Source organism: Stegostoma tigrinum, chromosome 6, assembly GCF_030684315.1.
Source record: "Stegostoma tigrinum isolate sSteTig4 chromosome 6, sSteTig4.hap1, whole genome shotgun sequence".
Taxonomy (NCBI): domain Eukaryota; kingdom Metazoa; phylum Chordata; class Chondrichthyes; order Orectolobiformes; family Stegostomatidae; genus Stegostoma; species Stegostoma tigrinum.
Window position 1 is genome coordinate 46290999 of NC_081359.1, and position 26266 is coordinate 46317264.

At 43.5% G+C, this 26266-nt stretch overlaps 1 protein-coding gene and 1 long non-coding RNA gene across 2 annotated transcripts in view; one reads left to right on the top strand and one right to left on the bottom strand.

Annotated features, from left to right (window-relative positions):
* Window positions 1-26266, top strand: part of LOC125453701 (mastermind-like protein 2) — a 430368-nt gene that overhangs the window by 135074 nt on the left and 269028 nt on the right. The window lies entirely within an intron of this gene.
* LOC125453705 (uncharacterized) overlaps window positions 7145-26266 on the bottom strand; it is a 49851-nt gene continuing 30729 nt past the window's right edge. The window contains exons 4-5 of the long non-coding RNA XR_009445840.1: window positions 25354-25450; window positions 7145-7232 (exon numbers count right to left, since the gene is read on the bottom strand). This is a non-coding gene — a long non-coding RNA (uncharacterized LOC125453705). The remainder of the gene's footprint in view (window positions 7233-25353; window positions 25451-26266) is intronic.

Below are 26266 nucleotides of genomic sequence, written 5' to 3' on the forward strand. Positions count from 1 at the left end.
CCATTGCTGTTTGTAGTGCATATAAATGATTTGGAGGAAAATGTAACTGGCCTGTTTCGTAAATTTGCCAATGACAAAGGTTGGTGGAATTGCGTATGGCGATGAGGACCATCAGAGGATACAGCAGGATATAGATTGGCTGGTGACTTGGGCAGAGAGATGGTGGATAGAGTTTAATCTGGAAAAGTATGAGGTAAAGCATTTTGGAAAGTCTAATTGGAAAATATACAGTAAATGGCAGAGCCCTTAACAGTACTGATAGGCAGAGGGATCTGGGTGTACAGGTGCACAGGTCATTGAAGGTGGCAATGCGGGTGGGGAAGTTTGTTAACAAGGCATAGGGCATGCTTGCCTTCATCGTCTGAGACACTGAGCTTAAAAATTGGCAGGTAATGTTGTAGCTTTATAGAACCTTAATTCAGCCTCATTTGGAATATTGTATTCCGTTCTGGTTGCCAAGCTACCAGAAGGATGTAGTGGTTTTGAAGAAGCTACAGAAAAGAATTACCAGGATGTTTTCTGGTGATCATTAGCTATGAGGAGAGGTTGGAGTAACTTGGGTTGTTCTCGTTGGAACAACAGAGGTTGAGGGGCGACCTGATAGACGTCTACAAGATTATGAAGGGCATGGACAGAGTGGACAGTCAGAAGCTTTTTCCCCAGGGTGGAAGAGTCAGTTAGTAGGGGCCATAGGTTTAAGGTGTGAGGGGCAAGGTTTAACAGTGTTGTACAAGGTAAGTTTTTTTTTTACACAGAGGGTTGTAGGTGCCTGGAACTCGCTACCGGGGCAGGCAGAGGAAGTAGATACAACAGTGACTTTTAGAGGGCATCTTAACAAATACATGAATAGGATGGGAATAGAGGGATACGGTCCTCAGAAGGGAAGGAGGTTTTAGTTGTGACAGACAGTGTGTCAGTGCAGGCATGAAGGGAGGGCCGAAAGGCCTGTTCCTGTGCACTAATTTCCTTGTTCTTTGTTCAATTCTATGTCACTACACCGTGTCAGGAACCCTCATTCTGACTCTCTAAATGCTGTCCAGAGTATTGCCAATCGCATTGTCACAGGATTTTGTTGTTAAAATGTTGACTGTTGTTTCCCTGACTGAAAGCTCAAACAAAATTGACATGCGTCATCCCCAGATCTGATATAGACTTTTTGGCTTGGAGTTTCACCTTTGTTGTACTGATCTTCGTAGTGCAAGCCAGCACAGGTGATAGTGACAATTAAAGTGCAAATCTAAATTGCACAGTCTATTGCACTAATTTTAAGCAATAGTCTTAGAGGCTACCTGACCTGTAAAACTGGCCACAGTTCTAAATCCGTCAACACTGCTAGTTTCTGAGAATTGTGCTTTTTCTTTCAGGTGTATGTACACAAGTGTGCAAGCTTCAAAATCTCCCCTCCGCCTACAGCATCCCAAAACCAGCCCAGCTCATCCCCACCTCCCTAACCTGTTCTTCCTCTCACCTATCTCCTCCTCCCACCTCAAGCCACACTGCCATTTCCTACCTACTAACCTCACCCCACCCCCTTGAACAGTCCATCCTCCCCGGACTGACCTATCCCCTCCCTACCTCCCCACCTACACTCACCTCTATAGGTTCCATCCCCACCCCTTTAACTTGTCTGTCTCCTCTCCGCCTATCTTCTCCTCTATCCATCTTTGATTCGCTGCCCCCTCTCTCCCTATTTATTTCAGAACCCTCTACCCATCCCCCTATTCTGATGAAGGGTCTAGGCCTGAAATATCAACTTTTGTGCTCCCAAGATGCTGCTTGGCCTGCTGTGTTCATCTAGCTCCACACTTTGTTATCTCTTGTATGCAAGTGGGCATGTTTTGGAAGTTTTTGTATTTATTTTATAGTTTATTAAAAGATTGACTATTCCACTTCCAATGTAAATTGAAATGATTCTGCATTTTTTTTCAAGCAGTTTTCGTTTATTTAAGGTTGAATTGCTCACAATTGGTGGTCTCGATACTGATTAAAAACTCACTTCTTACAACCTTTTCTTATCTATTCCAATTAAACTTCAAGATCCCACTCTTCAATTTATCGGGGACATGAAAGTAATACTTGTGTTCTAAATCACTAGCTGATTACACTGGCAGAATTTGTGTTCCATGATTTGCAGATGATTTGAGGAGAAATTTAAAACAAAAAAGCTCAAAATTGAAACATTTGGTGTCTGGGCTGTGAATTACACCTAAAGCAGAAACTCTACCTCATCGTTAGAGATTTATTGCCCTGACTGCTCAACAACTTCATTATCGTCATATTCTGGGATGCAAATTACTGTGACCCATTTTTGGCCAACAGTTCTGATGTCACTGTTAAAGCCTGAATTGCTTATGCTCAATTCTGCGTGTTCATGACTGAATTATTAGGAAAGGAATCATCAACTTAATTCAAATTAGAATAGTTGGAAATCAGTTGCGATGCAGTAAACGTAAACTGTACTGTATTTTTCTCTCCCCCTTTCTGTGAAAGAGAAATAAGATGATTTAAGTAAAATAAGATTTGTTGCATTGGATTTCTTTGTGATCTTATTGAACTGCTGTTGTCCTCGAGCATTTTTATTACCTAGCTTTAACTTGCTGTTTTGGAACTGGCGGTTTGAGGGAGAATGGAAATGTGGCCTAGGGATTGCACCTTTCACACAACCAGCTGTAGGAGCCTTTTGAAAACAGAAGACAGCATTCCTTTCTCACTCCCACTCAAATAGTGAGGTTTTTGAACTTACTTCCTGTTTCCTTTTTTATATTTTGTGTATTTTCTCACGTCCGGCATCAAAGGATGTTTAATCCTTTTCTGGTATTGGCTAATTTAAATGAGATAATGATTCGGAAGTGGGGGATTTCTTGGAGCTTCCACCAGGACTTTGGCTTTTGTAGGAATTTAATATAGGACCAAGAGAGGGGCTAATAGTTTCAGTAGAACAAAGCAGTGGGATACATATCTATTCACAAATGTTTGATTTTAGAAGTAGAATTATTTCTATTGGTATAACTGTTAATTCTCAAGATGTTGATCTTTTGTGTCAATCTTGAGCCTGATTCTCCTGTCAGGGGAAATTACCTTGCATCTTACTTTTTCTCTTTATTTTACCTACACCCAGACTTTAATTTTTGATTATCAATCGTGGAGTCACCACAACGTTAAAATTTAACTTTTTTGATAAATGCATTTAACTTAAAACAGTTTCCAGTGAACTTCACAGAGAAGTAAGTAAAAATTGGGTCTTTAATCAAAGAATGAAAGTGGAGAAAGCTTATCTGGAAGTCGTTCTGGTGCTGGTTTCAAGGGAGTCATGATAGAGCATCGGGCTAGGCACCGAAGATTTGTCTGTAATTGTTCATTATTGGGAGGTAACTGCATAAAACGTATGTGGAAAAAGTTTGCAGGCTGATGATGATTAGGAGGGAGAAGGCAATGGAGGGATTTGAATACACAAAGGTTTTAAACTTTGAGGCGCTGCAGATTAGCAAGCCAGAGTTCTTTAGCAAAGATTAGTGTTGCCAACACTGACTGAACATATTCCAGGAGAATCCAAGATAATAAAGAGTGAAGCTGGATGAACACAGCAGGCCAAGCAGCATCTCAGGAGCACAAAAGCTGACGTTTCGGGCCTAGACCCTTCATCAGAGTGTCTCTCTGATGAAGGGTCTAGGCCCGAAACATCAGCTTTTGTGCTCCTGAGATGCTGCTTGGCCTGCTGTGTTCATCCAGCTTCACACTTTATTATCTTGGATTCTCCAGCATCTGCAGTTCCCATTATCTCTCATATTCCAGATGTCAGTTGAGGAAATCCAGTTGGGTAGCGCAAGGAGATTCTAAGGGAGGAAAGCCTACCTTTGGAGAGATTTAAACATCTCTATTTGTGCAGAGTGGGAAGTATGTTCCTTTTAACAGAATGGAAAATTCAACATTTTCCAATCCTTTCAGCATTGTGTAACCTAGCAATAATGAGAGTCTTTCATGAACTGTTCTGGGATTCATCTGGTAAATACTCCCAATTCCTGTGTGGATTAAAACCCATGAAGATCACTGTCTTAATTAAAAACTGCAAGAACTGTGGATGCTGTAAATCAGAAACAAAAAAGTTGCTGGAAAAGCTCAGCAGGTCTGGCAGCATCTGGGAAGAAAAATCAGAGTTCATATTTCGGGTCTGGTGCCCCTTTTTCAGAACTAATGAGGTTAGTACCGTCATAGCAATATCATGCTTTCAGAGGTGATCATTTCAGTAGCCCACAGTACAGTTTTATCCCTACCTATTGTTTGCTGCTTACCCCTTCCCCTGCCCTATATTCTGCATATAAACGTACATTTTCCTAGCTACCAACTGCGTACTTTCTGGTCCAAAACATGAACTCTAATTTTGTTCACAGATGCTGCCAGACCTGCTAAGATTGAAATTTTCCTCCCTTCAAAACAAAATCCAGTTAGTATCAACTTCTGCCCAGAGGCTAAAGAGCGGGGAAAGGCCCATTCTACGGTACTGCATACTTACATTGATCCCCTATAGGCAGATGTGCACTGAAACCATTAAAGATGGCCCATGGTGCTGCTTGCCCTCTGGGAAATCAATGTAAATCTCTTTTTCTGTTCTGGAACTCCATTGAAATTAGACCAAAACGTCAGCTTTTGTGCTCCTAAGATGCTGCTTGGCCTACTGTGTTCATCCAGCTCCACACTTTGTTATCTCAGATTCTCCAGCATCTGCAGTTCCCATTAGCTCTGCACTGTTTCCAAGATGGGATAATCTGTATCTGATGGTCAGTGCATCCTTACAAATTTCTTTACTAATTCCTCTAATATAGATTGGCAATGCCATTTTTATACGAACGCAATTCACAGGTAACTCTGGCTAAAAATGAATTGACATTCACTGGAAATCTAAAAAATGTAGTATGATCTGACAATGTGCAATATTTAAACTTGTACTCTGAAACAAAAACAGAAATTTATGGGAAAGCTCAGCAGGTATCGCAGCATCTGTGAAGAAAAACCAAGTTACATTTTGGGTCTGGCGACCCTTCCTCAGAAATGATGGTAGCTAGGAAAATGTATGTTTATATGCAGAAGATAGGGTGGGGAGCGGGTAAGGAGTAAACAATAGGTGGGGATAAAATTGTACTGGTGGCCAATGAAATGACCATCGCTGAAGTAATGATGCTGCTATGATGGAACTAACCTTAGAACATAGAACGTAGAACATAGAACAGTACAGCACAGAACAGGCCCTTCAGCCCATGATGTTGTGCCGACCATTGATCCTCATGTATGCACCCTCAAATTTCTGTGATCATATACATGTCCAGCAGTCTCTTAAATGACCCCAATGACCTTGCTTCCACAACTGCTGCTGGCAACGCATTCCATGCTCTCACAACTCTCTGCGTAAAGAACCTGCCTCTGACATCCCCTCTATACTTTCCACCAACCAGCTTAAAACTATGACCCCTCGTGCTCGCCATTTCTGCCCTGGGAAATAGTCTCTGGCTATCAACTCTATCTATGCCTCTCATTATCTTGTATACCTCAATTCGGTCCCCTCTCCTCCTCCTTTTCTCCAATGAAAAGAGTCCGAGCTCAGTCAACCTCTCTTCATAAGATAAGCCCTCCAGTCCAGGCAGCATCCTGGTAAACCTCCTCTGAACCCTCTCCAAAGCATCCACATCTTTCCTATAATAGGGTGACCAGAACTGGACGCAGTTGATTTAAAATAATTGATTTTAGGGGTGGCCAGTTAACAAATTTGATTTCCTACATACAGTTCAGGCACTTGGGGAACTTTGTAATACAATATGTAATTATTAAGTCCTCTTTCTCAACTTGAGTAATTTTGCCATAACTTGAAGCATGTGCATGAAGCATATGTTACAAGCTTTTCCACACAAATGGGGTAATGTAGCACCTAACCATTGTAATGTTCACTATATGCTGGAACTGAATTGCTTCTTAGTCAGCATTGTTTTCACTTCTGCAAATCCTTTGTTACTTCGCACAGAATGGTCGATTCTGTAGAATGAATGCATATTTAGTAAATCAGGGAACAACTTAGAATGATAGCTTATGAAAGTTGCAATTTGTTCTTTGGTCTCGTTGTGTTTAAAATCTTCTCAACCATTTCCTGCCGGTGTAGGTATCTTCACCGATTATTTGATTCAGTTATTGTTACATTTGACTCTCTGAAGCTCTCTCTGGAAGTTGATCTTGAACTTTGTTCCACTTCGCAATGTGCTTTCTGTAGTCTTACAGGAAGTTAAAATCTCAACGAAGAACCAGCTCATTCCTTTTATCCACTTGGTACTGATCTGTGACACTGTGGAACACCGCGAGTAATTGAGACACAACCTTTTATACTGAGTCACGCTTCTCCATGTATGAATAGTAAGCAATTTCTTGCTCTTGTCCATTAATTCTAAGTGCAAATATGCATTTGATAGAACTAGCTTAGTGAACACCTTTCTGTTTGCTGAATTAGAAAACAAATCTTCATTGTTAGACTCTGTATTTTGATCACCTTATTAATAAATTACTTATAATCTCCAGAAATTGGAACAGATCTGTCTACTTTTTGAACTACCCTCAACTCTGGGCATGGTCCATTTATTTGCCCTTCAGCTGTCCCCATTCTTTCAAATCCATCCACTTCTTGCACCCTCCAACTGCACTGGCCTAGCCTACGAAATGTTAGCTGTACATTGTCCTCTATCTTGAATTCAGCTTTGTGATGTCTGTTTTATGACTTAACCCTCCCGGTAGAAAAACCATTTTTCATTCTGTTTCTTGATGTTGGACTTACACCTATTGATTTCTACTGTAAAAGAATTAACCATATTAATCCTATCTTTTCAAGCCAGTTCCTTTCCACGAAATGATTTTGTTTTTCCCAACTACTACCAATGGCAAGTAAAAGGGTGCATCATTGTATTCTGCCTTAACAATGATGTAACCTAATTTTGATTTGATTTATTATTGTCACATGTACTCGGGCGCAGCGAAAAGTCTTGTTTCGTGTGCAGTGTAGGAGATCATACCATACAAAGTGTGTAAGGGTAATAGAACAGAGTGACTAATACAATATTATGGCTGCAGAGAAGTTGCACAAAGAGCAAGGTCAACATTAAATTTTAAATTTGAGAGGTTTATTCAGAATTCTAATGACAGTGGGGAAGAAACTGTTCTTGAATCTGTTGGTCCATGTGTTGAGCTTTTGTATCGTCTGCCTGATGGAAGAGAACAAAGTACAAAGAACAAAGAAAATTTCAGCACAGGAACAGGTCCTCTGGCCCTCCAAGCGTGCGCCGATCAAGATCTTCTGTCTAACCTGTCATCTATTTTCTAATGGTCTGTGTCCATTTGCGCCCAGCCCATTCATTTACCTGTCCAAATATATCTTAAAAGACGCTAACGTGTCTGCGTCTACCACCTCCGCTGGCAACACTTTCCAGGTACCCACCACCCTCTATGTAAAGAACTTTCCACGCATATCTCCCTTAAACTTTTCTCCTCTCACTTTGAACTCATGACCCCTAGTAATTTGAGTCCCCCACTCTGGGGGGGAAAAAGCTTCTTGCTATCCACCCTGTCTATACCCCTCATGATTTTGTAGACCTCAATCAGGTCCCCCCTCAATCTCCATCTTTCTAATGAAAATAATCCTAATCTACTCAACCTCTCTTCAGAGCTAGCACCCTCCATACCAGGCAACATCCTGGTGAACCTCCTCTGCACCCTCTCCAAAGCATCCACATCCCTCTGTGACGACCAGAACTGTACACAGTACTCCAAATTTGGCCGAACCAAAGTCCTATACAACTGCGACATGCCCTGCCAACTCTTGTAATCCATACCCCGTCCAATGAAGGAAAGCATGCCATATGCCTTCTTGACCACCCTATTGACCTGCGTTGTCACCTTCGGGAACAATGGACCTGAACACCCAGATCTCTCTGTTCATCGATTTTCCCCTGGACTTTTCCGTTTACTGTATAGTTCATCCTTGAATTTGATCGTCCAAAATGCATCACCTAGCATTTGCCCGGATTGAACTCCATCTGCCATTTATCTGCCCAAGTCTCCAGTATATCTATATTCTGTCCTTCACTATCTGCTACTCCGCCAATCTTAGTGTCATCTGCAAACTTGCTGATCAGACCTTCTACACCTTCCTCCAAATCATTTACATATATCACAAACAACAGTGGTCTCAGCACAGATCCCTGTGGAACACCACTGGTCACAGGTCTCCAATTTGAGAAACTCCCTTCTACTACTACTACTCTCTCTCTCCTGTTGCCTAGCCAGTTTTTTATCCATCTAGCTAGCACACCCTGGATCCCATGTGACTTCACTTTCTCTATCAGCCTGCCATGGGGAACCTTATCAAACGCCTTACTGAAGTCCATGTAGATGACATCTTCAGCCTTTCTCTCATCAATCAACTTTGCCACGTACTCAAAGAATTCTATTAAGTTGGTAAGATATGACTTTGCCTGCACAAAACCATGTTGCCTATCACTGATAAGCCCATTTTCTTCCAAATGGGAATAGATCCTATCCCTCAGTATCTTCTCCAGTAGCTTCCCTACCACTGACGTCAGGCTCACCAGTCGATAATTACCTGGATTATCCTTGCTGCCCTTAAACAAGGGGACAGCATTAGCAAGTCTCCAGACCTCCGGGACCTCACCCGTGTCTAAGGATGCTGCAAAGATATCTGTTAAGGCCCTCGCTATTTCTTCTCTCGCTTCCCTTCAGCACCCTGGGATAGATCCCATCCGGACCTGGGGACTTGTCCACCTTAATGTCGTTTAGGATAGCTAACACTTCCTCCTTCCTTATCTCAACTTGACCTAGAGTAAGCAAACATCTGTGCCTAACCTCAACATCTGTCATGTCCCTCTCCTTGGTGAATACCGATGCAAAGTACTCATTAAGAATGTCACCCATTTTCTCTGAAGCAGTGCCTAACTTTCCTTCTTTGTTCTTAAGTGGGTCAATCCTTTCTCTAGTTACCCACTTGCTCTTTACATATGAATAAAAGGCTTTGGGATTTGCCTTAACCATGTTTGCCAGCAATATTTCATGTCCTCTCTTAGCCCACTTAATCCCTCGTTTCAGATTCGCTCTACATTCCTGATATTCTTGCAAAGCTTCACCTGTCTTCAGTCGCCTAGACCTCATGTATGCTTCCTTCTTCCTCTTGGCTAGTCTCACAATTTCACCTGTCATCCATGGTTCCTAAATCTTGCCATTTCTATTCTTCATTTTCACAGGAACATGTCTCTCCTGCACGCTAATCAACCTCTCCTTAAAAGCCTCCCACATATCAAATGTGGATTTACCTTCAAACAGTTTCTCCCAATCTACATTCCTCAGATCCTACCGAATCTTGGTATAGTCGGCCTTCCCCCAGTTTAGTACTCTTCCTTTAGGACTACTCCCATCCTTGTCCATGAGTATTATAAAACTTACGGAATTGTGGTCGCTATTTCCAAAGTAGTCCCCTACTGTAATATCAACCTCCTGGCCGGGTTCATTCCCCAACACCAGGTCCAGTATAGCCCCTTCCCGAATTGAACTACATACATACTGCTCTAGAAAACTCTCCTGGACACACCTTACAAATTCTGCTCCATCTTGACCCCTAACACTGAGTGAATCCCAGTCAATGTTGGGAAAATTAAAATCTCCCTTCACCACCATCCTGTTTCTCCTACACTTTTCCATTATCTGTTCACATATTTGTACCTCTATCTCATGTTCACTGTTGGGAGGCCTGTAGTACAGCCCCAACATTGTTACTGCATTCTTCCTATTTCTGAGTTCTACCCATATTGCCTCACTGCTTGAGTCCTCCATGGAGCCCTCCTTCAGTACAGTTGTGATATTGTCTTTGACCAGTGCTGCAACTCCTCCACCCCTTTTACCTCCCTTGCTATCCCGCCTGAAGCATCGATATCCTGGGATAACTAGTTGCCAATCATGCCCTTCCCTCAACCAAGTCTCAGTAATAGCAATAACATCATACTTCCAGGTACCGATCCAAGCCCTAAGCTCATTTGCCTTATCTACTACACTTCTGGCATTAAAACAAATGCACCTCAGACCACCTTTGTGTTCATCATCTGCTCCTCGACTACTATTCCCTTTAGTCACACTGACTCCATTATCTAGTTCCCTGCAGGCTATCGTTACTACCTCTTTTCTGTCCAATATTTGGTTCCTATCCCCCTGCCACATTAGTTTAAACCCTCTCCCACAGCATTAGCAAAAGCACCCCCAAGGACATTGGTTCCAGTCCGGCACAGGTGTCGACCGTCCAAAACAGAATACCGCTGCCCAAATAAATGAAGACTGTTCCCACTCGAGGTAAGCTTTTTACAGTGGGGAATAAGAAGCCTTACCTGCCCGGCAGCCTCCTGCTGCTCTCTCTGTCTCTCTCTCTCTCTCGCTCTTCTCATGAAAATGAAGACCGGTCCTGCTTGAGGTAAGCTTTTTAAAGTGGGGAAAAGAGCTTGGAAGAGATTATAACTGGAGTAGGAGAGATCTCTGATTATGTTGACTGCCTTTCCGCGGAAGTGTACATGGAGTCAATGAATGGAAGGTTGGCTGGCTTGATTGACTGGGCTGTATTCACAATTCTCTGTAGTTTCTTGTAGTGCCGGGCAGAGCAGTTCCCATACCAAGCCATTATGCACCCAAATAGAATGTCCTCTATGGTGAATCTATAAAAATTGGTAAAAGTTTTTACAGAAATGCCAAATTTTATTAGCGTTCTGAGGAAGTGGAAGAGTTGGTGTGCTTTCTTGGCTGCCACATCAACATCAGTGGACCAGATGGATTGTTGGTGATTGTCACTCCTAGGAACTTGATGTACTCAGTCATCGCCATCTCAATTCTGTTGATCTCGATAGGGGTGCTTCCTTAAGTCGATGACTAACTATTTCATTTTGCTGATATTTAAGGAGAGATTGTTATCTTTACACCACACCATGAGGCACTCTATCTCTTTCCTGTCGTCTGTCCAGTTCTTGTTGAGATCCAGCCTACAACAGTGGTGTTGTAACTGAACTTATAGATCATAACAAAGAGCAAAATTTCATGTCTTCCTCAGATTTTGGTGTCGAGAGGTAGGATGTTTTTGAAGTTCAGGGTGGGAAGACTTGTGTGAAGAGCCTTCCTGCCCCACCAGCTAATGAGACCCTGAGGTGGAATTTTGGTGCCCACTTTGGTGCCTCATCCTGTCTATGCTGTTATTCGCCCTGCAGCAGGTGGAGTCTTGCTATGCAAAAAGTTTGGTAAGGGAACCACTACAAATATTTGGTGTCTGATCAAAGGACCTGTCATCACGAAGTGGGGAAGAGGAATGTCCAACTACAAGTCAGCCCCATTGCTCTTCCTATGAATTCCTTTACCCCTTTCCTTTGACCTCCATTTTATCAGCACTTGTGTGCAGTCAGGATCCATCAGCAGTCCTGGTCCAGTAGCCATATTAAGAAATATACAGCCGATGGCCTATGAATTTCTGGAAGCTATCCAGACTTTCTAATCCTGTGCCCTTGATCTGAATAATGGCCTCCCGCTAAACAACAGTTAATCCAGTGGGTCTTCCCAAAAAGAGGTGATACGGGGCTTTCATCAGCTGCCCGGCTAAGGGGTGATATCACAGTTACTTCCATTGGAAACTCTACACTGAAACATTCATATTGCAATAACTAATCAGTTTCACACCATTTTTGCATAAGGATACGTGAGTTAGGGATTTTTCTGACCTCTCCTTCCTAACAATGGCCACTGCTGTGATTGTATTAGTGATAAAAATAAGGCTGGAAATGATGTTTAAATGTTTGGAGGATACTGTGACAATGATAATGTTTAAATATCTGATTCTGAGTTCTGCAATGTCTAGGGTCTTGCTGAAATCCGATGGACCACCCCTGCCAACCCAGGAAAGGAACTCCCTTACAGTTCTTCTGGACTGTTATGAAATTCTCTCAGGTTATTTTTATGCTTGCATCATAGCCACTATGATGAGAAAATCTATCTTCAGGTTTGAGAATATATTCTTCTACAGTTTATTTACAGTTTACATTGAGCAACTGTTCTAAGGAAGTTCTTTCAGTTTTGAGGAAGGGTCATCGGACCCAAAACGTTAACTGTTTTCTCCTCCACAGATGCTGCCAGACCTGCTGAGATTTTCCAGCAACTTTGTTTTTGTCCCTCATTTAGCAACTGTTCCTTTTCACTAAATGTAAGTCTTCTGCAATTTCATTCTTGTTTATGCTGTAATAGTAGTGCTTGGATGCTACATCAAAACTATCTGGTTCCATTAAGGTTAAGAACGCAATCAATTTATTCTCATCCATTTGATTCCTTTTCAGTCGAATTAAAATTTGTAATTATGGCAGCGTTCCATTGTCCCTAAATATGCCTTCAATGCCTTTTTCAGTTATATATCATGTCGACTCATTGAGTTCTACATGCACGTGACATGGACACTGCAATCTTTCAAACCATTTGAAATTTCTAAGAGTTAACTTTAAGTGTTTCTAAATAGGTGTCACCAAGTCTTTTGGCCTTTACCTTGTCAAATGAAATATTAAAAAAGAATTTCATTCTCCCCTTGTCACCACCTTGCTGTCTACTGCACTGAGAGAAGATTCACATTTCTGGGCCAAGATTTCATTCTCTGTTGCATAAGATTGGGGGTGGATGTATTAAGTGGCAACTGATTCTCTGTCTATCACTTGAAGAAGTTGCTGAATTGAGCTGCGGCCAGCTTGTTAAGAGTTGTCCAGTGAGCTTCTCAGTGTACTATAATCCTCGATGTTCAAGTCCGATCTCACCAGAAGCTGCCAATCATTCGGGCACCCTGATTTCTCAGTCGGAAAGCCATCCCCTTTTCACATCTGCCTGGAAGGCATTTGATAATGTAGCAAGAAGTGGGTTAGTATCTCTCCTGCGACAACTTGCCCAATTATTTGCTCTTAGAATATAAACTCGTAGAACCCCTACAGTGTGGAACCAGGCTCTTCAGCCCAACCAAATCCACACCATCCCTCAGAGCATCCTATCTCCCTATAACCTATGTGTAGATTAGGTAGGTTATAGGGGGATGGGTCTGGGTGGGACGCTGAAAGTGTCGATGTGGACTTGTTGGGCTGAAGGGCCTGTTTCCACATTATAGGGATTCTATGAATCATTCTATGAAACCCATCTAATCTACATACCCCTGAACACTAAGGGAATCCACCAATCCACCTACCCTGCACATCTTTGGACTGTGGGAGGAAACCAGAGCACCTGGAGGAAGCCCACGCAGACACACCGTGAATGTGCAAACTCCACATAGTCACCGAGGGTAGAAACGAACCCGGGTTTGGGTGCTGTGAGGCAGCTGTGCTAACTACTGAGCCACCATGCCGCACTATTCCCACCTTCCTCCCCACTACCAGGGAGGAAACATTAGCTCATGAGATCACTGCAGACAGCCATGCCAAAGCAGTTAATTTACAGCTCCAATCAGGTAGGACAGTTTAACAAAACACTCAGCTCTTACAAGATATCTTGTAAACACTCTAATTTGATTTTAAGTAAAGACCAGAGCCAGAGTGGATGACTTTTGAGTTTGTGTGAGGGGTTGAAGACGATGGCTTTGATCAGCGAAGTGCTTAATTGGGTCAAAATGAATTTTATTCAAGGCTTGGTGTTGGGCAAACACTGACAGCAAATGGAAGCAGGGCACAGTTTTGTGTTCTTGCAGATAAAGCCAATGGGCATATGTAAAGGTTGTTCCTAAGGATACTTATGCAACGATAGTGAAAGATGGCAATAGAAATTTTGGTAGCTCTATGTGTGATAAGATAATTTTGATTTTTTTAAATGAGGACAGTTCCTTTTGAGTTGGAGGTCGGTGAAAAGATATTGGTCAAGGATAATTTGACACTGTTCAAAGTGAAGAGAGGTACAGGAATCAATATGTGTACTGAAAAGGGTGTGCTAGGTGTTCATCTATTCAGAGATCTTGAACAGGGCAAAGATTTGAGATTGAACGTTAGTGACCAAAATTTGGGACCTTTGGTAATTTTTTTAGAAGCAGTATATTTTACTTTTGTGAAATGTGTTGGGCAGTTGTTAGAGACACAAAGAGTTGTGCAGCATGGTCCAGCTCGTCCATGCCAACCAGATATCCTAAATTAATCTAGTCCCATTTGGCCCATATGCTTCTAAACCCTTCCTATTTATGCATCCATCCAGGTGCCTTTTAAATGTTATAATTGTACTAGCCTCCACATTTCCTCTGGCAGCTCATTCCATACATGTACCACCCTCTGCATGAAAAAGTTGCCCTTTTTTATCTTTTCTCTCTTGCATTAAGCCCATGCAGTTTTGGGCTTCCTTATGCTGGGAAAAGATACCTTGATTATTCACCCTATCCATGCCCGCATGATTTTATAAATCTCTATAAGTTCACCCCTAAGCCTCCTACAGTCGAGGGAAAATAGCCGCAGCCTCCCCTAAATCTCAAACCCTCCAGCCCCAGTGATATACTTGTACATCTTTCCTGCCCCCTTTCAAGTTTAAATTGAAAGGCGGGAGATGTTTAAAATGTTAGTTGGTCTTGGATCTCAAGGTAACATTGACAGGAGCTTAACTAAATGGAGATGAGATGGTAGGGGGTTAATCCAATCAGGGGCATGAGGAAATGAAACAGAAACTTGGACTTGCAGTCCTCTCCTTGTTAAGTAAGAATGGGAATTTTCAGAAGGTTTGATGTAATTTGGAGAATGAGGCATAGCAGGGGCACTTGGGCAAATACTTTCAATCTTGATGGAAAGAATCTGTTGGCTGTTTGTCAGCAGTGAGGGTTTGGGGGTCGTGAAAGAAGGAGATAAGAAGGTAGAGGTAAACTTGTTCTTCTACAATGATTCTAGAATAGTGATTAGATTTGGAAGCTGAGCCTAATATGGTTAAATCAATGTTGGGGATGTTTCCATCCCCAAGATCTGTGTAGTTTACTCACTGTAGACGGTTTGCTCTTTCTAAGGTTTGAGTTTCGAGGTTTTCACGCTGTTTCCGCCATGTTGTTTTCTTGTCCGAAAAGACCGCCTATCAATAAGCTCGCTTCTCATTGGCTGATGGACGCTTAAGTACGCTACTCTGCATTTGATTTGTCGAGGTCATTCCTAATGTATAAATACAGACGAGTTGTGTCCATTGTGTGTCTTCGGACTGAGACAGTAAAAGCTCTTTTTCTAAAGGCCTCGTGTCCTCTCTTCCAGTAAGTTTGGGGTGCGACTCTAGCTGGGGACTGGGGCTTGTCCGCTATCATCTAGTGCCACCGTTGGCATCAACTTGCGCCTAGTCGTCCGCGTACAGTCGATCATACCTTGAGTCAGTAGCTACCGAGGTACCGTGAAACATAACAGATTGGCAACGAGGTGATCGTAAAATGGACCCAGAAAAGTTGCAGCTTCTACTCGAACAGCAGTTAAAGTTGATGGAGTTGCTCGCGCAGACCAGGGTTCTGGCACCGGCAGCGTCTACTAGTATTCCACCTTCCGTTGACGGTAACACTAACAGTATCACTGAGTTTGGGTATGACCCAGAGGCCAATGTTACTTTTGATACCTGGTTCCGTCGCTATGAGGAGCTATTTCATGTCGACTTCGCTGGTCAGGATGATGCATGGAAAGTCCGGCTCTTGATTCGTAAACTTGGCCCAGCAGAGCTGGACAAGTGCTGCAACCTCATCATGCCAGATAAACCCGTGGATAGGTCGTTTGATGCCACAGTTCGATCGCTCAAGCAGCACTTCGGTGATCGGTCGTCGTTGTTCAGCATATGCTACCGTTGCTTAAAGTTGGTCATGAATGAATCAGGCGATCTTCTGACACATGTTGGGATAGTTAACCGTGAATGTGAACGTTTCAAGTTAAGATCGCTCGCTGATGATCAGTTCAAAGCACTTATCTTTATATGCAGTCTCCAGTCCCCTAAATTTGCAGATATCCGCGTGCGCCTTCTCAATCTGTTGGAGCAGGACCCTATGCTGACTCTCGCCGCCATCACGGACGAATACCAATGGTTGATCAGTCTGCAGCATGACACCACTTTGGTCCAATCTGGGGGCCAAGGGGGTTCCGAAGTTCATGCAGTTCGCCAGGCCACTAGACATTCCGGTTCTTCCAATTCTGGCACGTCTTCCTCTAGTCCGTCCTCCGGCTCATCAGATTCTGGTCCGAACTCTGTCAACGGCTTGAAGAAGAAGCCACCGTCCCCCAGTTGGCACTGCGGGGCCTGGCATTTTGTCAGGCTCTGCCCCTTCAAGCACCATCGATGCCGCCAGTGCAATACGGTCGGTCACAAAGATGCCCACTGCAAATCTCGACAAGCCAACAAACCTGACGCACCCAAGCCGCATGCTAGCCCCCAAAGCAAGCCGAAGCAGGCTGACAGGTACATACTTATGTAGGACACACAGGAGCTTTCCCTTGAATAAGCTCCACATTTCCAATGTGCCCATCCCCTGCAGTTTCCTTCCCCATCCTATGCTCCCTAAATGTTGCCTAATCCCATTGTAATTGCCTTTCCCCCAGCTATAACTCTTGCCCAGTGGTATACACCTATCCCTTTCCATCACTGAAGTAAACATAACAGAATTGTGATTGCTATCACCAAAGTGCTCACCTACTTCCAAATCTAACACCTGTCCGGGCTCATTACCCAGTACCAAATCTAATGTGACTTCACCCCTTGTTGGCCTATCTACATACTGTGTCAGGAAGCCCTCCTGCACACACTGGACAAAAACTGACCCATCTATAGTACTCGAACCATAGGTGTTCTCAGTCAGTATTTGGAAAGTTGAAGTCGCCCATGACCACTACCCTGTCTCTCTCACTCCTATCGAGAATCATCTTTGCTATCCTTTGCTCTACATCTCTGGAACTATTCGGAGGCCTATAGAAAACTCCCAACAGGGTGATCGCTCCTTTCCTGTTTCTAATCTCAGCCCATACTACCTCAGTTGACGAGTCCCCAAACATCCTTTCTGCAACTGTAATACTGCCCTTGTCCAACAATGCCACACCTCCGCCTCTTTTACCATCTTCTCCGTTCTTACTGAAACATCTAAATCCCGGAACCTGCAACAACCATTCCTGCCCCTGCTCTATCCGTATCTCCAAAATGGCCACAACATCGAAGTCCCAGGTACCAACCCATGCTGCAAGTTCACCCACCTTATTCCGGATGCTCCTGGCATTGAAGTAAACACACTTCAAACCAACTTCTTGCTTGCCGGTGCCATCTTGCTTCCCTGAAACTTTATTTCGGACCTCCCTCGGACTTAGGTCTGAGTTTGGAGATTAGTTTTGTTTGAATTATAGTGTTGAAGGTGGAGTTGTAGTTAGTAAGTAGGAGCTTGATGGAGATATCCTTGTAATCGAGATGTTCTAGGGATGAGTGTCGGGCCAGGGAAATGGTATCTATGGTGGATGTGTTTTGACCGTAGGTACATTGCAAGGGTCAAGGCAGGCTGGGAGGCTAGACTTGATATGAACCATGACCAAGCTGTCAATGCAGTTCATAATTGTGGAGGTAGAGGTCAGAGCCACCAGGCGGTAGTCATTTAGGTACACTGTACGGGTTATCGTTTGTAGCGGCATAATGTTGGTCTTCTTGAAGCAACTGGGGACTTCAGATCGTGGTACAGAGGAGTTCAAAAATGGCAGCAAATACTGCCACCAGCTGGTTAGTGCAAGATCTGCATGCACAGCCTGGGACTATGTCTGGGCTAGTTGCTTTCCATGGGCTCATTCTCGAAAAGGCCAATCTTGCACCTCAGTCACCATGCAGGGAACAGGTACATCCGAGGCTGTCGGGGCAAGTGACACCATTTCACTGACCTTTCGTTCAAAACAAGCATAAAATGCATTAAGGATATCGGGGACAGATTATTTTTGTCTGTCTTTCTGTTCTGCTTCACTTTGTACCCTGTTTTGTCATGCAGGCCTTGCCACAAACCGTGGTTAGTTTGGGTACAATAGATAAGTACACTCCTGCTTGTGTGCCTCAAACCTGAGGCAATAAAAATGGGAACTATGTGTGGGAGGAGACTGGGAAATTGACAGTGCAGAGGTGACAGTCTTGAAGATGGAGGTGAGGAATTGATTTAACAAAGTAACTATTGCTTAGGCATCATGGAGGTTTAAATAATGCATTTATGGGTGGCTTGGAAGAATTACTTTCAACCATAAGACATAAGATGTAGGAGCAGAACTAGGCTATTCAGCCATTTGTGGTCTACTCCTTCATTCCATCATGATTGATATGTTTCTCAACCCCATTCTCCTGTCTTCTCCCATACCCTTTGATCTCCTAACTAATCCAGACCCTTGGTTAATGACTTGGTCCGCACGGAGTCACTACCCTCTAGCTGAAACAAAATTCATCCTCACGTCAGTTCTAAAAAGTCATCCCTTCACCCTGAAAACGTGCCCCTGTGTAACATTCCCATCTTTCTAAAATCCATTGAGTGCAGATCCAGGGTCCTTAATTAGATTAGATTCCCTACAGTGTGGAAACAGGCCCTTCGGCCCAACAAGTCCACACCGCCCCTTGAAGAATCCCACCCAGACCCATCTCCCTATAACCCACACACCCCTCGAACACTATGGGCAATTTAGCATGGCCAATCCACCTAACCTGCACATCTTTGGACTGTGGGAGGAAACCGGAGCACCCGGAGGAAACCCACGCAAACACAGGGAGAATGTGCAAACTCCACACAGACAGTCGCCCGAGGCTGGAATTGAACCCGGGTCCCTGGCGCTGTGAGGCTGCAGTGCTAACCACTGAGCCACTGTGCTTCAAAGTAAGTGAATATTTTTTCTGAAATGTCAAGTGTATGCAAGTTATATAATTACTTGAACTTGACAGATGTGTGGTGGCTTTTAAAGTTATACTAATTTCTGTGGCATGAAATAGATAGCTGTATGTCCAGTTGAATTTTGCTGTTGAAATTGTTTTTTTTTCAAGTGTATTAATTAATGTTCCTCAATTAACAAGCTCTTCATCATTTTGACACCATTTTTATAAACCTCATGTTGACACTCCCTAATGCTAGTACATCTTTGCTTCAATGTGGGGCCCAAAACTGCTCACACCAGATCCTTATACAGCCTTAGCAGTACATCCCTGCTCTTGTATCCTAGCCCTCTTGAAATGAATGCTAACATTATATTTACCTTCCTAACCACCAACTGGACTTGCATGTTAACCTTCCAAGAATCCTGAACGAGGAGTCCTAAGTCCCTTTGCGCTTTAGATTTCCAAAGCCTTTCCATTTAGAAAATAGCCTACACCTCCATTCTTCCTACCAAGGTGCATAACCTCAAACTTTCCCGCATTGTATTCCATCTATCACTTCATTGCCCTATCAACCAGCTCTCCATCCATGCCAGTACTTTGACCCGAACACCATGGAGTCTTGCCTTATTTAGTGGCCTCCTGTTTGGCACCTTGTCAAAGACCTTCTGAATATTCAATTAGATCATCCCCACTGACTCTCCTTTTGTCTAACTTGCTCAATAACTCCTCAGAGAATTCTAACAGATTTGTTAGGCTTGACATTGCCTTGATGAAGCTGTGCTGACTCTGCCCTATTTTACAAACCACTTCAAACAATTGAGCAATCTCATCCTTAATAATGGATTGTAAAATCTTGCCAACAACTAAGGTCAGGCTAACTGGCCTGTAGATTCCCATTTTCTGCTCCCCTCCTCATTAAACAGCCATTTTCCATTTCCTCGGGACCATCTCTGACTCCAGTGGTTCCTGAAAGATCACCACCAATACCCCCATAATCTCCTGAGCTATGTCCTTCAGAACTCTTGGGTGTAGCCCATCTGGCCCAGGTGACATATTCACCTTCCCTTGTCAGCCATGTTTGTTTTATAGTTCTCTAAGTATGTTTCTTTCTCCTTGGGATGAACTTTTGCTATGTTTTTCAGGTTTTCCCTAGAAACTTCTGCCATTGCTGCTCCACCATTTTTCCTTGAAATGAGCTCTGGCTAGCTCCTCCCTCACGTCTTTAAATCTTTGCTCAATTGTAATATTATTACATCTGATTCTAGATTCTCCTGTCCAAACTACAGTGTGAATTCTACATTATGGTCACTGCCTCTGAGGTGTGCCTTCACCTTAAGCTCCCTAATCAAGTCTGCTTCATTGCACATTGCTATAGTGGGATCTTGCACAAACTACTCCAAAAAGTCATCTCGTGGACAATCTATAAATCTCTTTTCTTGAGATCTGTTATCAATCTGAATGATCCGCCTGCATATTTTAAAGTCCTCCATGATTATTGTAATAGTGCCTTTCTTATACACCTTTTCTATCTTCTGATCTATTTTCTGCCCAGCATCCTGATTACTGCTAGGGGACCTGTCCATAACTCCCAAAGGATACTTTTCCTTTGCAGTCCCCCAACTTTACCCACACAGATTCTACACTTTCTGATCCTATATCACTTTTGCTGTTGATTTAATTTAATTACTTTCTAACAAAGTTACTTGGGCCCCTCCATCCATCCTTTTGATAGGATGTGTATCTTTGAATTCTTCGTTCCTAATGCTGATCCCCTTGCAGTCATGTCTCTGCGATGCCCACACATCATTCCCACCGATTTCAATCTGTGTTACTACCTCATCTTACCTTAATTTATATGTGACTATATAACATAACACCCTCAGTCCTCCCTTCTCATATTTGCTCCCTTTACTGCCATGCCAAGTTCAATTCATGACTCTTTGCATTCTCTCTCTTTCTGTGCTGACAGGACAGACCTTTTGATTCGCATGGTCCATGCCAACCAGACATCCTAAATAAATCTAGTTACATTTGCCAGAATTTGGCCCAGATGTCATTTAAATGTAATTGTATGAGCCTTCACAACTCTCTTGGCAGCTCATTCCATAAAAGCACTACCCTCTTCATGAAAGGGATGGTCACCTTATAGGGGACAACACAGTGTGGATCTGGAGGAACACAGCAGGCCAGGCAACATCATAGGACCAGGAAAGTTGACGTTTCAGGTCAGGACACTTCTGAAATGGGGAGGGGTAAGAGAGCTGGGAAATAAATAGAGAGAGGAGGGGTGGGGCTGGGCAAGATAGGTGAGATGGTGATAGGTGAGTGCAGGTAGGGAGTGGTGGGGCAGATAGGTGGGAGGCGAGATGTGCAGGTTGTGTCAGGTCAAGGAGGTGGGGGTGAGAGGGTTATGAGATGAGGCCAGGAGAGGGGCAAGATTTTAAAAGTGGTGAATTCCATGTTTAGACCATCAGGCTGTAGGATCCTGAGGCAGAATATGAGGTGTTGGTCCTCCAGGTTGTGCGTGGTGTCATTGTGACACTGGAGGAGGCCCAGAATGGATATGCCACCCAGGAATGGGAGGGGTGGGTTAAAATGGTTGACTACCAGAAGATGTTGTCGTTTGCCACCTACAGCGAGCACTTGCTATACAAAACAATCTCCGAGCCTATGCTTGGTCTCACTGATGTAGACGAGGCCACATTGGGAGCAGCGGATACAGTAGACCAAGTTGACGGATGTACAGGTGAACCCCTTTCTGATATAAAAGGTTTACTTTGGGCCTTGAATGGAAGTGAGGTCTCCTGTGTTCACTACTCCTGATGTGGCCTCCTCTATATCAGTGAGACCAAGCATAGACTCGGAGACTGTTTCATAGAGCATCTGCACTCTGCACGTGTCAAATGACAACACCTTCTGGTAGCCAACTGTTTTAACACCCCCTTCCACTCCTTCGGTGACATGTTCATCCTGGGCTTCCTCTAGTGTCACAATGAGGAGCTGCAAGCTGGAGGAGCAACACCTCCTATTCAACCTTGGGAGCCTACAGCCTGATGGCCTAAACATGGAATTCACCAGTTTTAAAATCTCCCCACCCCTGGCCTCATCCCATGTTCAACCCTCCCTTTCATCCCGCCTCCTTGACCTTACACAACCTTTCCATCTTCTCTCCCACCAATTTGCCCCACCGATCCCACTGGCCAATCCCCACCAGTCCCTACCCACACTCACGTATCACCATCTCACCTACCTTCCCCAGCCCCACTTCTCCCCACTCTATTGATTTCTGAGCTTCCTTCCCCTTCCCCATTTCTGAAGAAGGGTTCTAACCTGAAACGTCAACTTTCCTGCTCCTCTGTGGCCTGGCCTGCTGTGTTCCTCCAGCTCCACACTGAGTTGTCCATGATTCCAGCATCTGCAGTTCTTGCTATCACCTTTGTGGGATTGTACTGTAGACCCCTGCCTGTCCCCAAAAGTAGACAGTGGGAAATTGAGAAGCAGATGTGTAAGGAGATTCCAGTTATCTGTGAGAATAACAGCATTGTAATGGTAGGGAATTTTAATTTTCCAAGAATAGACTGGGACTGACATAATGTTAAGGGCTTGGATTTGTTAAGTGTGTGCAAGAAAAATTTCCTATTCAGTATGTGGATGAGCCCACTAGAGAAGGAGAAAAATTTGACCTTCTCTTAGAGAAATAAGGCCGGGCAAATGACTGATGCGTCAGTAGGGGTGCACTTTGGGTACAGTGATTTTAACTGTATTAGTTTTATAATAGTTATAGAAAAAGATAGACCTGTTCTAAAGTTAAAGCTCTAAATTGGAGGAAGGCCAACTTTAACAGTATTAGGCAAGAACTTTCAGAAGCTGATTGGGGATGGATATTCACTGGTAAAGGGATGGCTGGAAAGTGGGAAGCCTTCAAAGATGAGATGACAGTTCAGATCAGAGACAGTTCCTGTTATTCTGAGGGGCAAGGCTGGTAGGTATAGGAAATGCTGGATGATTAGACAAATTCAGTTTTGGTCGAGAAAAAGAAGGAAACACATGTAAAGTGGTGACAACAAAGATGGAATGAATTCCTAGAAGAGAATAAGGGCAGTAGGAATACAGTGAAGAAGTCTCACGACTCTTAAACTCAATCCCCCTGTTAATGAAAGCCAAAACACCATATGCTTTCTTAACAACCCTGTCCACTTGGGTGGCCATTTTAAGGGATCTATGTATCTGCACACCAAGATCCCTCTGTTCCTCCACGCTGCCAAGAATCCTATCCTTAATCCTGTACTCAGCTTTCAAATTCGACCTTCCAAAATGCATCACCTCGCATTTATCCAGGTTGAACTCCATCTGCCACCTCTCAGCCCATCTCTGCATCCTGTCAATGTCCCGCTGCAGCCTACAACAGCCCTCTACACTGTCAACGACACCTCCGACCTTTGTGTCATCTGCAAACTTGCTGACCCATCCTTCAATCCCCTCATCCAAATCATTAATAAAAATTACAAACAGTAGACGCCCAAGGACAGAACCCTGTGGAACCCCACTCACCACTGACTTCCAGGCAGAATATTTTCCTTCTACTACCACTCGCTGTCTTCTGTTGGCCAGCCAATTCTGTATGCAGACAGCTAAGTTCCCCTGTATCCCATTCCTCCTGACCTTCTGAATGAGCCTACCATGGGGAACCTTATCAAATGCCTTACTGAAGTCCATTTACACCACATCCACAGCTCGACCCCCATCAACTTTTCTAGTCACATCCTCGAAAAACTCGATAAGGTTTGTAAGGCATGACCTACCCCTCACAAAGCCGTATTGACTGTATTTGATCAAGCCATGCTCTTCCAGATGGTCATAAATCTTATCCCTCAGAATCCTTTCTAACACCTTGCAGACGACAGACGTGAGACTTACCGGTCTATAATTGCCGGGGATTTCCCTATTTCCTTTCTTGAAGAGAGGAATTACATTTGCCTCTCTCCAGTCCTCAGGTACGACTCCAGTGGAGAGCGAGGATGCAAAGATCTTCGTAAGTGGCGAAGCAATTGCATTTCTCGCTTCCCAAAGCAGCCGAGGACAAATCTGGTCCGGGCCTGGCGACTTGTCAATCTTAATGTTTGACAAAATTTTCAGCACATCAGCTTCCTCTATCTCTATCCATTCCAGCATGCACACCTGCTCTTCAAAGGTTTCATTCACTACAAAGTTCGTTTCTTTCGTAAAGACAGAAGCAAAAAACTCATTTAGGGCTTCCCCTACCTCCTCAGGCTCCACACACAAGTTCCCTATGCTATCCCTGATCGGCCCTACTCTTTCTTTGACCATTCTCTTATTCCTCACGTAAGTGTAAAATGCCTTTGTGTTTTCCCGGATTCCTTTCTGCCAAGCCTTTCTCGTGCCCCCTCCTGGCTCTCCTCAGACCATTTTTGAGCTCCTTCCTTGCCTACATGTAATCCTCTCTAGCTGAACTTGACCCTAGCTTCCTCCACCTTATGTAAGCTACCTTCTTCCTTTTCACAAGAAGCTCCACCGCTCTCGTCATCCAAGGTTCCTTTATCTTACCCCTTCTTGCCTGTCTCAGAGGGACATATTTACTCATCACTCCCAACAACTGTTCCTTAAACAGTCTCCACATGTCTATAGTTCCCTTACCATGGAACAACTGCTCCCAGTCCATGCTTCCTAACTCATGTCTAATCGCATCATAGTTTCCTCTTCCCCAATTAAATATCCTCCCATTTTGCCTAATCCTCTCCTTCTCCATAGCTATGTAGAATGTGAGGCAGTTATGGTCACTATCACCAAAAAAGGGATTCTACAAATATGTTAAGGACTACAGAGTAACTAGGAAGAGAATGGTGCTCCTTTAAAAATCAGCAAGGCTGTGGAACTGCAGGAGATGAACGAGACACTAAATGAATACTTTGCATCAGTTTTCACTGTGGTGAAGGGTATGGCACATGTTCCAGAAACTTTAGTAACCTCCCCAGAACAACACTCTACCGCAACCGTTCAAACTAGTTTAAAATCCTTATGATCACCCTTTTCAGCCTTGCCATAGGTATCCTGGTCCCAGATTTGTTCAGATGTAGCCCTCCCCGATGGTCCATTTTTTAAAAATAAAATTTGTGCATAACTCCTGATATTCCCCAAGCAAGATCTCTTGCCCATGTTGTTGGTGCAAACATGGACCACGACAACTTGATCCTCTGGTCCTCCCGTTCAAGTTTTTTTTAAGCCAAGTCAAGATGCCCTTCTCCTTGGTAACAGGTAGGCATTATAGCCTGTGGATCTCTTGACTCTGCTCACAAAGGATGCTACCTGTACCCCTAATCATAGAAGCCCCTACTACTATCAATTTTGTCTTGTGCTACTCCCACTAGAATGGACCATAGTGCAGTTGTCAGTTTGACCATCTTCCCTCCAGAGCCTTTCCTCATCCATACAGGAACAAGTACATCATACCTGCTGAACGAGGTCAAGAGCTGAGTCTCCTCCAGTGCATCATTCGCGATCCCTTAACTTGCCTTACTTGTAACGCTCTTCTGTCACCGACCAGTGGCTAAAATTGAAATATTTAAACAGGTTGTGACTGCCTGGGAAACCACTTCGAGTTAACTCTCCCCTCCTAGACAGACTGCAGATGTGGCCACTGTTGTTTGTAATGCACCAACTCCCACATTATGCATGTTCCACAACAGATCACCTGGACTGCCATGTCCTGTAGTTATTTAGATATATTTACTGTTTTCAAAAAAATTATTCTCAATCTCTGGAAATAACTGGTGGGAGATATAAAGTGTCACAAATGTTGCTGGGTCAGTCTGAGAGTAGATCAAACATTGAAGACTGTAAGGCTTGAGGGAATGAGTGTGAATATTAGAAGAAAAGAGTAGGAGAATTTTTTTCAGCAATTTCCGGACAGGTCATAATTGCTTATCACCCATAATTGCTGTCTGCTGGAATTACTATCCATTCTTGGTCTTTAAAAGTTTTGTAAGAACTTTGAAGCAAGATAGAGATTGCTCTTATCGAAGCACTTTTTAAAATCTCTGCTGCTTTTTAAATTATGCAAGAGTAATGACAACACAATCAGTTCAAAAGAGCAGACTATGGACAACTACCTAAAACAGATAGATGCCTGACTTAAGTAGACTCTTAAGGTTGCATATCATTGTGTCATCATGACCACCATCTTTCGTAAATAATGGGAGGACCTTTTGGATCACAGCTGTGTTTTTTTTATATTTCCATGGATCTTGCATAATGTAAAAGTAGTTTGATCTTCTCCCTCCTACTGAAGGCACTAGGTTACACAAGTAGAAAAGGTATTACAGTGAAGTTTTGTTATCATTATGATCACTCATTCTTTTCAGCA